The following is a 12923-nucleotide window of genomic DNA, read 5'->3' on the forward strand; positions in this document are numbered from 1 at the left end:
AAAAAAAAAAAAAAAAAAAAAAAAAAAAAAAAAAAAAAAAAAAAATTATAAAAAAAAAATATATATATATTAGTATGTATCATATGTTATCTCAAGCAGATGTGAAATTGGCTGGTCCAAGAAAACTTATCTGACATCTTTGGCATTATTAGGAAAAGAAGAAAATAAACCAGGGAAATAATTTTTTTTTTTTTAATAAACTCAGACTCTGGGTATAAATTCAAAGAAAGGTCCCTACACTTATAAGTATTTGGCATATAACACAGGATTTTGCTTTAAGTTTGAATAGTATAAAGTGTAATTTTTTCAAAAAACATGCATACCAAGTCATGTTGGGCTATTTTATGTACAAAGACTTAGCCATTCATCTGTATACATTTTTCATATGACCTTTAAATACAAACACCAAAAAACCCCCCCTGTGTTCTTTTAGCAGTTATCTCTACTTAGATCTTACAGAGTTATACCCAGCACATAGTAGGTACTCAATATATGTCTGATGAATTGATTATTTTGATATTATATCCAGTGTTCCAATTTTAGATTCAACTTTCTTCCTAAAAAATGAAGAACAAGTTCACATTTTACCTGAAAATGTAAGAGTCTCTTCTGACCCCAAATTCTCTCCATCACTTAAAAACAGGTGTCCTCTGCTTGTCCTCTTCTGAATGCATATTTTCCTCACAGTCTGATTTTACAAAGAAACAACTTTAGGTGCAGGAAAGGATTTGCTTTCTTTATTCTAAATGATAGGTTGAAAAATTATTCAACAGAGATTGATCTAGTCAGAATTGTTAAGCTGATTAAATTCATCTTTGGCAACATTTCAGCACTCTCTCTGCACTATTTCCTACTGGCTACATCTCTTCTTACAAGCATCTCAAGACCATGGACCTTTATTTGGCCCAATAATTTAGATCTGATCTGAAATTATTAGTCATATCTTCTTTTCGCTCCAACAGAGGAATTTATCTTGTTTTGTTTATTTGTGTGACTCATCTCAATTAGGTGTTGGGTGGAAAGGAAACAGCTGAATTTGACTCTGACATATAAAGGACTGACAGCTTTCCAAGGTCCATTTGCTCTAGAGGAGAAGGTGATTAAAACTAAATGACTCTCTGATTGAGTTTTAAGGGGCCATTTGTCCAGTGAAAATGGGATCATTAAAATTCCATCCAGAGCTGAGGCCAAGGTTGGGACAGAGATCAAAACTGGGATTGGAATTAGGATTAGTCCTAGTTCTGGTCTCTGTTCTCCCCTAGAATGGGACAGCACTGATGTACATAGAGAAAAAGATGCTATACCCATGAATTGAGCAGATGAGGTTATAGGCCAGACAAGGTTTGGGGCAGAAAGTAACAATGGCTAGAGCACTAGATATACTACCAGTATCATGTGCTAAATATAAGTAACAGATTAAAAGAAGCTCTTGGAGAAACCAACACTCTTTTAAGTGATCTAGATGTCAATTTCTTGTCTTGTCTTCAGATTTGGCAAAAGAGAAAGCAAATCAATACTGACTGAGAATTATTTTGATTTATTAAGATTTGATGAAACTCTACCAACTATATGGGTGTAAATCTGCTAGTAATTGAAGAATTCTTCTTGGTGAAGATAGTTGTGAATTCAAATTCATAGTCTGTGACTCCACTGCCATAGAAGAACATGCCTTTTGTAAACCCCACATATTACATGTCCTGTTGGATTCAATACACTTAGAATTCCTTGTGTCAATGCCATGAATCAATCAATCAAGAAAGGTGTATATTATGGAAGAGGAGAGGGCAATGCCTCCATGGTTAAAAAGAAAGGAATAATATTATAAAGAAGTAGAAATAATCTTGAGATTGTTGGAAACATATTTTTGAGAAACTCCAGAACTCCTTTGTCCTTTTATGACTTGGTGGCGGGTCCATATTTTTTTCCATACACTTTGAGAACCAAATTCATTATATTCTTTTATAATAAAAAATGGTTTGGCAAGGATAAGACTTGACCAAATCAAACTGCTAGTAAAAGACCCGTTAATATCAACTAACAAAGCAAGGAAGTTGATATAACCATCAAAATTAGGAACCAAAAAATTATAGCTTTGAGTTATTGGGACTGGGAGGAAATTGTAAACACTTTTGAAATTTTGGCACCTATGATCACTTCAGATCAGAGTCAGCAAAGACCAACTGCTAAAGGAAAGTTGAATCTAATATTTTCTAAGGTTTAAAATAGATAGGTAAGCCAAAAAGAAACAATAATATACTGTTTATATTGTATAATAAAACTTTTCCTCCAAATAAATTTCTTTCTTTATATAATGCACATTCTGGTTGAGAATGAATTTGCCCTTTTTGAATCCTTTTTGAATAAAGGAAATTCTCTGTCATATTTATTTAAAACCAAAAAATTCTACTCAACTAATAATGAAGCAAACTGATTAAGCTACAAAATCATAGTTTTTCAAAGCCCATCAGAGGGTTGAGAAAGCAAATAAATATAAAATGTATGTATGTATATGTATATCTGTATATATATAAATGTTATTTCATATTTACTCCCACTAATTTCTTCTTCAGTGCTTTTTGGTGTTTCTTGTAAATTTGGGCTCCCTTATGGTATCACTTTCTTTAGCCTAAATAATCTATTTTATTCTATAGTGCAGATCTGTTGGAGAAAATTTTTCAGCTTTTAACTTTTGTCTCACTAAAAGTTTCTTTAACTTGCCTTCATTTATGAAGCATATTTTCATTGAAGATAGAATTCTAGTTTGACAGGTTTTTTTGTTTTCTTTCAGTACTTTCAGAACACATATTTTCCAACAATTAGCCATCAATCTTCTTCTTTCCCTGTAAGTGAATTGTCAGAGTTTTGTTCTGACTGGTTTTATGAATTTCACTTAATCCTTGGTGTTCCAAATTTTAAGATTTCCTCAAGTATGGTTTACTTTGTATTTATCCTGTGTGGTTTGCTGAGCTTCTAGGATATATAGGTTACCATTTTTTATCAATTTTGGAAAATCATAGCCATAGTCTCTTCAAATATTTCTTCTATACCATTTACCTTCTCTCTTTCTTCTGAGATCTGTTACATGTATTTTAAACTGCTTGATTTTATTCCCACAGATTTTAAATGTTCTGTTCCATTTTTCTCTCTTTTATTCTCTTTGTGTTTTGATTTGAATAATTTATATTTTTATTCACGTTGGTGATAAAAGTATAATATTTATTCTTGAAATACATAGAGGACCAAAATAAATGAAAACTGCATACCATGTTTATGGCTGGGAACCAGTAATATAAAAAAAGTGTCAATTCACCCAAAATCAATCTATAAATTCAGAACAATTCTATTAAAAAATCAAATAAAATTTCTTGTAATTTGAAAAATTGATAACTAAAATTCAAATAAAAGTGCAATCAGCCAACAAAGTCAAAAGAGTTTTGAGAAGGATATGGTGGAAGAACTCACCCTATCAGGTATCAAGGTATGTAAAGAAAGCTATAGCAATTTAATAATAAAAGCATTGTGATATTGATGCATGAATGGAAAATCAGTCAATGGGATAAAAATAAAGTACAGAAGTAGACACAAATATTTAGATTTGGCAGGTGACTAAGTTTCTTTTTCAAATCATTGGATGGAAGTTAGGCAGATGAATAAATGTTGCTTGGATAATTATAAGAAAAAAATAAAATTAGGTTCTTAGTTTATACTATTCTTTTTTAAAAATCTATGTGAACTAAAGATGTAATGTAAAAAATAACACTTTGAATTTTCTAGAACAAAATTTGAAATATATCTTTATTATATTAGAAAACAGTTTTTTAAAAAGCTACAAAATGCATAAACCATAAAAGAAAATCCTGTTAAATTTAATTACAGTAAAATGAAAATGCCTATATGACAAAAGACCCAATAAACAAATCTAAAAGGCAAACTACAAACAAAGAACACATTGCAGTGTTTAGCTGACAATTTATATATGGAATCTACAAATGAATCCTACAGATCAATAAAGAAAAGATGATTCCCTAGAAAGTAGGTACAGTATATGAATATAATGTTCACAGAAAATGAAACTCAAATTAAGAAACAGAGTTTTCAAACTTACTGAAATAAAGAATGGTTGGAATCACTGGAAGACTACACATGGTGATGGGAAAGATCTTAACATAAAGTAGAAGATTGATGATTCAGGGGAAAGTAGAGGAAGTAAATGTTCCAGAGTAATCAGGAGGGCATGAGATCCCAGAGCCCAGATGGAAGGAATGCTTCAGGTTGGAGGGCTACCACCTCTTCAAGAAGCATGCACAGAAGGAAGAGATGCAAGCAGATTCAGATGGGTTTGTGGGTTGGGTGGTCAGAAAGTTAGTTGATTCTTTTCAGGTGGATTTTCTCTGAAAAATTCAGGTGTGAGGTTGAAGTAGAAGTTTGAGGATAGAAAGGAAAGTTTGAAATAATTTTTGGAAAAAGTCAGTGGGCAAGTTGACCAGAGAAAAAGATAAGATTCTTAATTTATAGTGAGACCTAGCTTCCAAAGCAGAAGATTGAGTTTATAATATGGTTAGTGTTTTCTGAGAAAAGAAAGGCAAAAAAATTTAATGGTTTTATCAGGATAATTACTGAAATTCTAGAGCATGCAATCTGACCTGAAGGGGGAGACAAAAGGTGATAAGAAGATAAAAATGGAAGAGTCAATGAACTGGTGAGCCCAAAAAGGGTAGAATAATGTCCACATATGAGTAAACTAAAAAGATTAGAAGTTGTGATGGAAGTGAGCGATTTGTGTGGTGGCATGTTCTAGAATGTAACAGATGGAGAAAGTTATTGATTAGAGGTATCTGGGGTTTGGTAACTTGTCACATGAAAGTTCAGTGGGTTGGAGAAGAAAACCATGAGCCTGAGGTCAAATTCTTAAAGTATGTGGGGGAATGACTAGGAGATATGTAGAATGCAGTGACAAGAAAGTGGAGAGGGTCATACAACATATGGAATACTGTCTTCTAAAATAGGAATTGTGATATAAACATGAAGCAGTCACTTCTATGGGTCTTCAGGAATACATATATGATTGAAAACTATATTCTGAAATGTCATCATATGTACAGAAGCAACAGAGAATTTAAATTAAAATATAAAAATTCCAAATAGGGATGAATGGGCCTCAGCACTATAGAGAATGAGAGCAAGAATCTAATCTATTCTTCTTTTAGTTATTAAAATTACTTGACAGATCCAATATCCGGCTGGAGTCTTCTATTGGCTTGAAGCAAGCAAGAGTTTTGAGTGTTTTTTGTCCAGAAGAACTTGAGATAATTTTTGGCTGTGCTCAAAGTTGAGTAACTAGGACATGAAAGCAGATTGCTCAAAAGACAGCCAATGATCCCAGCCTCCTGCTTTAGGCAATGTATGTCCCAGTCAGAGTCCTACTCAAGAATTCATGTCATCAGAAGTGGTTTGTTCTTATTGAAGTGGACATTGCTTGCAAGGATATGCCAAATACTGTCCAAAGAAATGAATCAAGGTATAAAATCTGGGTGGTCTTCAGCATTGATTTTGTACATAGGACAAAAGAAGCATTTGTGAGGTGGCGGAGCATCTTTGTAGGGAATTCTTTCTGCAGTCCAGGGTCCATTCTGGCATAGGCAAGGAGATCACTCAGCAACACTGGGATTTGAATGACCATATAGTTTTTGCCAGGAAATATCTACCCCATTGTCTAACACTGTTCCAAAATTAGGACAGGCAGTTACCATAATTCTATGACATTAATAGGTTTCTTTTGGGGAATAGTGTTCTAGAGATATACTGTTTAACAGCTTGCCACTGAACATGTTCCCTGAGAAAATTATATGAATGAAACACTGAGCTTGGTTCTGTGAGGGCCACAAAGAACAGGGCTCCAAATTCAAGCCCATCTCAACATTTTATCCCACGTTGGGCTTAATAGCTATTCTCCCTGATCCCAGCTCCGCAGCCATCCTTTAGCCCCAAAAGACTGGCAGGGAATGGTTTTAAGCCAAAAGCAGGGATTATGAAGTGTGCGTGTGTGCATGCATGCATGTACACTGTAAACATGATCACCAATTTCAAGAAGATGTACTTTGTCAAACCACCCATATTTTAGTGTCCAAAATATCTTACTGTACATAAAAGCCATCAGATAGACTATCTTATGGTTACAACAGACTTAGAGTGTTTTGATTCAATGTCCTCACTTTTGAGATGGGGGAATAAAATCTGGCTACGTTTAGTAATTTGCTCAAAATCACAGAGCTAGATAGTGATAGAGCCAAGACTAAAACTCCAGGCTCTTGATTTTCAATTAGAGTTTTTTTTAGCAATATCAACTAATCTAGGCTTAATTCTGTGTTTTCCTCTTCTTAGCCTTTGCTTCTTCCATGGGATGCCTTCATTCAATTCAGTGCCCTTAGACCAATGCCTACAAAATCTTATTCTTTTAAAGCATAAAAAAACTAGAGAATATTTTAAGGAAAACACAGGTACCCATCTAGCTCTAACAAATGTAAACATTATGGTTTGCTTGTGTGTCTTTTCCTTCCCCTCATTTCCTAGATAACCATTATACCAAATCTTGAGTTCATTATGCCAATTCAAATTGATATAATCTCTGTCATCTATCTATCTATCAATCTCTCAATCATCTCTATTTATCCATGCATATCCATACATACACATACTCACACAAATATAATTCTGCATCTTTATTTTGTTCAATATTATGTTTTTACTATTTATCTTAACCCTATGCAGTATTCCATTGTAGGTATGAACTGATATCATTTATTCATTCTCCTGTTAACAAAAACAATTTTAAAAATCTTTCATAATATACACAATGTTCCAATGAACATATCTCTGAATATCTCTTTGAGCTCATCTGCAGCAGTTTTTTAAGGCCTCTGAAATAATGTTGCTAGTTCAAGGAGTGCATGTACATGTGATAGGTAGAACAATGACTCCCCAAAAGAAGTCCTGGGAACCTGTTTATATGTTAGACCTTACATAGCAGGAGGGTCTTCACAAATGTGATTAAGGTTAAGGATCTTCAGAAGGGGAGATTATCTTGGCTTACTCAGGAGGGCCCAATCTAATCACACGAGTCCTTGAAATCAGAAGAGGAGGCAGAATAGAGGGTCATAGGCTACCACCTGAAAATAATTCAACCAGCTGTTGCTGGTTTTGAAGATGGTGAAAGCAGGTCATGCGCCAGAGAGTAGACGGCCCTGAGACACTGAAAGAAAGGCAGGGAAAATGGATTCTCTCTGCCTCCCGAAAGGAATGCAGCCCAGCAGACACACCTTGATTTTAGCCCAGTGAGACCCGGGACAGACTTCTGACCTCCAGAACTGTAAGCTAACAAATTTTCATTGTTTTAAGCCATGAAGTCTGTAGTAACTTGTTATGCTGCAATAGAAAACTAGTAAGGCATATTAAACTTTACTAACTAATGCTAAATTTCCCTCCAAAATAGCTATACCAATTTCTGTGCTCACTATAAATGTATGAGAAACCCTGTGATCCCTTAACCTTTATAAGCCTAGAGTAATGCCAGACTTGAAAATTTTTGTCTGCTGAGTTTGAAAAGGTAGGTAGTTTTAGTTTGCACGTGGTTTTAACTTTCATTTTCCTAATTATTTGTGGGGTTGAGCATTTTAACTTCTATGTTATTGGTCATTTGAACATTCCTTTGCCTGAGTATCTGGTGCACATATATTGGTCTTTATTCATATTGGGTTGTTATTATTTTCTTATTTGTAAACATTTATATATTCTGAATATAAAATCTTCATTGGTGAAACCCCATGCAAATATAATTTCCCATTCTGTGGCTTCCTTTAACTTTGTTTGTGGTATTTTATTAAATAGAAAGTTTTCATTGTAATGTAGGCAAATATATCATAGTTTTTACTTAATAAGTTTTGCATTTTAGGTATGATACCTCCTTCCAACCTCAAGATCATAAACATATTCTATATTTTCTTTTAAAAGTTTTAAAGTTTTGCTTTTTATATTTAGGGCTTTCAAATATTTGGAATTAATTGTTTTGTTTTGGATACACAGGTGTTCTAAAACTATTTATGAAAAATTCACTCTTTTCTTACTGATTTTAGTATCACTTCTCTCCCACTTATCTCTCATACGTCAATATATCTATGAATTTCTGGGCTCTCTTTTCAGACCCTTTGTTTATTTCGGTTCCTGCTCTACACTATTTTATTTACTCCAGCATCAAGATATCTTGATATTCTCTTTTTTTTTTTCTTATTTTTCTTCTAAATTTCTTACTTAATCTTGAACTTTTGTTCATTTATAAGAATTTCAGGATAAGCTTGGCAAGTTTCACTAAACATACACATACATTCTTTCTGGGTTTATAGCTGCAGTAGGATAAAAAATGTAGAATGAATTAGAGTGAGTGGATATCTTTTGGATATTAGGTCTTTTATCTGTTATCATAGCATAATTTTATATTTACTCAGTGCTTTAAAGTATCATTCAAATTTATAGTTTTCTCTGTCAAAAGCTTACTATACCGCTTTTGCTAGGTTTATTAAAAGGTGCTTTACTGTTTTTTATTATTTTATTAATAAGTACTTTACTGCCGTTGTTTTACTCATTAATGATTGTTCATATGTAGGGATGCTATTGATTTTTATATATTGATCTCATACCTAGCAAACTTGCTAAATATTCTCTCCTTAGTCCCAATTGTTTGTAAACTTCCTTGGATTTTATAACCAGTATTTTCTCAATAAAGATAATTTTGCTAGCTTTTGTACTTGTTATATATCTTACTTTCTTTACTTACCTTATTTTTTGCCTTGGATTTCCAGTGCAGTGTTTGTTAGATGCAGTCATAGGTATCCTCCTATTGTTCCTGAGTTTAATTAGAACACTTCTGAAGTTTCACATTTCAGTGTGGTGTTTACTGTAGATAAGGTTCAGAGATTCTCTTTCTATTCCTGATTCGCTAAAAATTGTCATAAATGATTCTTGAAATTATTGAATTTTTTGCATCTAGCTACAAGATTTTGTTTCTTTTGTAATTCATGTCTGCTTTGGGTATAAAGATATGTTTGTGTCATAAAACTGGCTGGGTAGCTTCCTTCCCCTCATTAGCTATTCTCTGGGACATGTTTATACGGTTTGAATGATTTGTTCCTAGAAGCTTTGGTATTTTTAAGGTAAGATAAGATTGTATAACTTATTAAATTTATTTTAATGATTATTAATTCTTTCTCAGGCAATTTCCTAACATATTTGTCTAGAAAGTTGTCAATTTCATCTAAATCTACAAGTTTATTGGCATAAATTTCTTCATGATGTATTTATGATATTGTAAAAAAACTCCATGGATATATAGTCATTTCCCTTTTTACCATTTTCATTCCCTTTTTTCATTATTACTTTTGATCCTTGTCTCTTTTATTGATGGAGTTAGTGTACTTTCTTTCTTTAAAAGAAGTAGTCTTTGTCTTGTTGATTTTATTATTTTCTATTACTATCTTTAGTTTTTCTTTGCCTCTCCTTTCATTTGGTTGATTCTATTATTTTTCTAGTTTTCTGAGTTAAACTATTGTGTTAGTTGTTTTCAATCACTATTTTTAGTAAATGCATTTGTGTCTGTAAATTTCCCTCTGATTACTGCTGTACCAGCTTCTCACAGGTTTTTATATGTAATGCTTTTATTTTCATTAAGTTATAAATATTCTCTAATTTCTATTGTGATCTTTTCTTTTAACTCATACTTTGTGTATGAGAACATATCAACTTTCCTAAAATAACTATATTTTATTTTTATTAAATATTTAATGCTTGTGGTAAGATGATATTGTTTCCTAATATAAATTATTGAAAATAGTTGAGACATTACATGTGATCTAGTATGTGACTAATTTTATAATGTTCCAATAACTTGAAAAATATATATTTATTTTTTGGAGGTAAAGTTCAATATGCATTCTCTTTTAGAGAAAAATTATTGAAATCCCCTAGCATTATTATATTTTGCTTGATTATAAATTTTCACATTATTATTAGGAATCAATTCTTATAATTCTCTCAATTACTAAGAAGTTAGGCATATATTTTACTATGGGTTGGGCACTATTATGTGTCCTCTAAAGATCATAATTTATTTAATCCTTAAAACAACTGTGTGAGGTGAGGGCATCTTTTCCCTGGTTTACAGAAGAAACCGAGGGACAAAGAAGTTGCAAGAAGTTAAGTTCACAAAGCTAGTAACTGGTAGAACCGAGATTAAAATCCAGTCAGTCGACCCCATTGTTCACATTGGTCTGACACTATACTGCTACTGCCAGTTTTTGCTTTCTGTATTTTAAGACTATATTATTAGATATACAGAAGCTTATGCATGTTATAATTTGTTATAGAGTTATTCCTTCTACTGTGCATTTTCTCCTGTCATTTCCATCTATGCTTTTTGCCTTTAATTCTATTTTGTATGATATTATTATTTCTATACCAGTTTCCTGTTGGTTAGCATTCGGCTGGTTTTGGTTTTCTTTCTTTTTTTTGTTTCTCAATTGCTCCATTTGTATTTTTTGAGGTCAAAATGGCTTTCCTTAGTCATAAACAAATTCTACTTTGCAAACCCCAATTTAAATCTCTAAGTGCTCTAAAAAGCCTTACACTGTTGATTAAGAAAGTACCCAGGTGGCCCAGAGGGGCCATAAAAGGATTTAAGTTTAGGAGTCAAAATATTATCTTTTGGGGGGCCCTGCATGGCACCTGGAAAAAAACAACCTCTGGTTTGGCTCAACCCCTACAGAGAGGCTTAGGCCTTAGAGAAATCCTCATGTATTATCTTAGAATGCAGCTTCAGGCATGAATGGAATAATGTAGCTATAACAGGTCTATGGAGCCTTATGCCTCTGCATCCATAGTTGAAAACAAACATCTGCTCTAATTTTTGCTTTATTTTGTTATTTCTGGAATAACAGATTTCAAGGGCTTTTTTTCTTATTTATTTATCTAATATATAGTCACTGAATGCCTATACCAGTCAGCACCTCTGTTAGATTGTATGCCAGGCACTGGGAAAATACACAACGTCTCTGACTTCATGAAGCTTCAGTAAGCTTATTATTTGATCATCATGTGATTTAGATACTCAAAAATATGAGGTTGAATGGGATTCCCAAATGCCACCCAGGCCATCCCCTTACCTCAAGAAAGAATTTAATGAAATATTTTCTGACAGATTTGGTATTTGTCATGACTGAGGATCTTCAGAGAGGAGATTTCTCCAACCTTCAAATAAGAGTCAATGTTCTTTTTTTTTTTTTTTTTTTTTTACATTTTTAAAAATTGGAGTATAACTGCTTCACAATGTTGTGTTAGTTGCTGCTGTACAATGAAGTGAATCAGCTATATGTATACATATATCCTCTCCCTCCCACCCCCTCCCATCTAGGTCATCACAGAGCACCAAGCTGAGCTTCCTGTGCTTTATAGCAGGTTCCCACTACCTATCTATTTTACACGTGGTAATATATGTATGTCAATGTTCTTGTATGTAATAAAATACATATGTAGAAAGTTTCTCATGCAAGCCATGGTAGAGAGGCAGCTTGTGGTAGTAGCATTGCTAGACAAAATATAGGATGCACAGTTCAATTTGAATTTTAATATAAGTATGACCCAGATATTGCATGGGACATACTTATCCTAAAAACGTATTTGTTGTTTACCTGAAATTCAAGTTGAACTGGGCATCCTTTAATTTTATTTGCTCCATCTGCTAACTCTATGTCATAGAGAAAGAAGGAAGGTCAGGCAAAAGCTATTTAAAGTATTTAATTAATTAATTATATAACAAAATAATTCAGTAGAGGTCAAACACTAATGACTTGAATTATGGCACCATCAGCGACGTACTTACTTTGAAACTCCTTCCTGCCCAATTCTCTGTGCATAGAGATGATATTGGGATAGGCTATGCACTATTGGTCCTCACAGTTTCATTAGAACGATAGATGATTCAGACTATTTACTTGTAGAAGAGCCGTATGTTTTAATGGGGGTCACTTTGGGACTCATACATCTCTGTGTATCTCCACTAAACTCCCCCTGTGAGACGAGGTGACAGCACAATGGAATCCACATGGTATACCACTGGACTTGAATTTTTATCATGCTGTTTCATAAGCTTACTTTGGAGCATGCAGAAACTTTCTTAATATCTCTGTGGTTTATGTTCTGTGTCTTTGAGTTATACCAAAAAGGTGGTGGATGTGCAGAGAATAGAAATAACTGCACTGTAAGCTCTGTGGCAGCAGGGACCAGGCCTGCTCACCACCATCAACTACCAAGCACAGTATTCTCTGAGCATTGCTGGATACATTTAAAAAAGAATTCTGTCTCCCAAATACCTTATGCCCTTTACTTCAACTAGAAAATTACAAATTCTATGACTTTAACAAAGGGCCTCTGCTTATTTTTATAGATAAGTCTGGCAAAGATATATATATATAATATGCTTTCACCATATCGAGATCTTTCAGTTTTCAAAGTCAATAATTATTTTTTATTAATTTCCCCAAGAAATGCATATCAAAAGTTTAATTTGTATTGTCTCTCTAGCTAAAAATGTAAAATTTCATTGAAGTATAATTTACATGTTTGGTTACAATACTTCTCAAGATAACACAAAATCCAAATTGGGCCTTGAATACTGTTAAAAGATAAATTGAAGTATATTAAAAATTTCAAGAGTTTGAGCAAAAATCAATTCTAATCAGGAAGCACCAAACCAGAAGTGATCAGGAGAACTCTTCTGACAGGAGACAGGGAAAGATTTATATAGAGAATGTACTTGAAAAATACAAAGAGGGGCTTCCCTGGTGGCGCAGTGGTTGCGCGTCCGCCTGCCGATGCGGGGG

The sequence above is a fragment of the Physeter macrocephalus genome, chromosome 1, assembly GCF_002837175.3.
Source record: "Physeter macrocephalus isolate SW-GA chromosome 1, ASM283717v5, whole genome shotgun sequence".
Lineage (NCBI taxonomy): Eukaryota > Metazoa > Chordata > Mammalia > Artiodactyla > Physeteridae > Physeter > Physeter macrocephalus.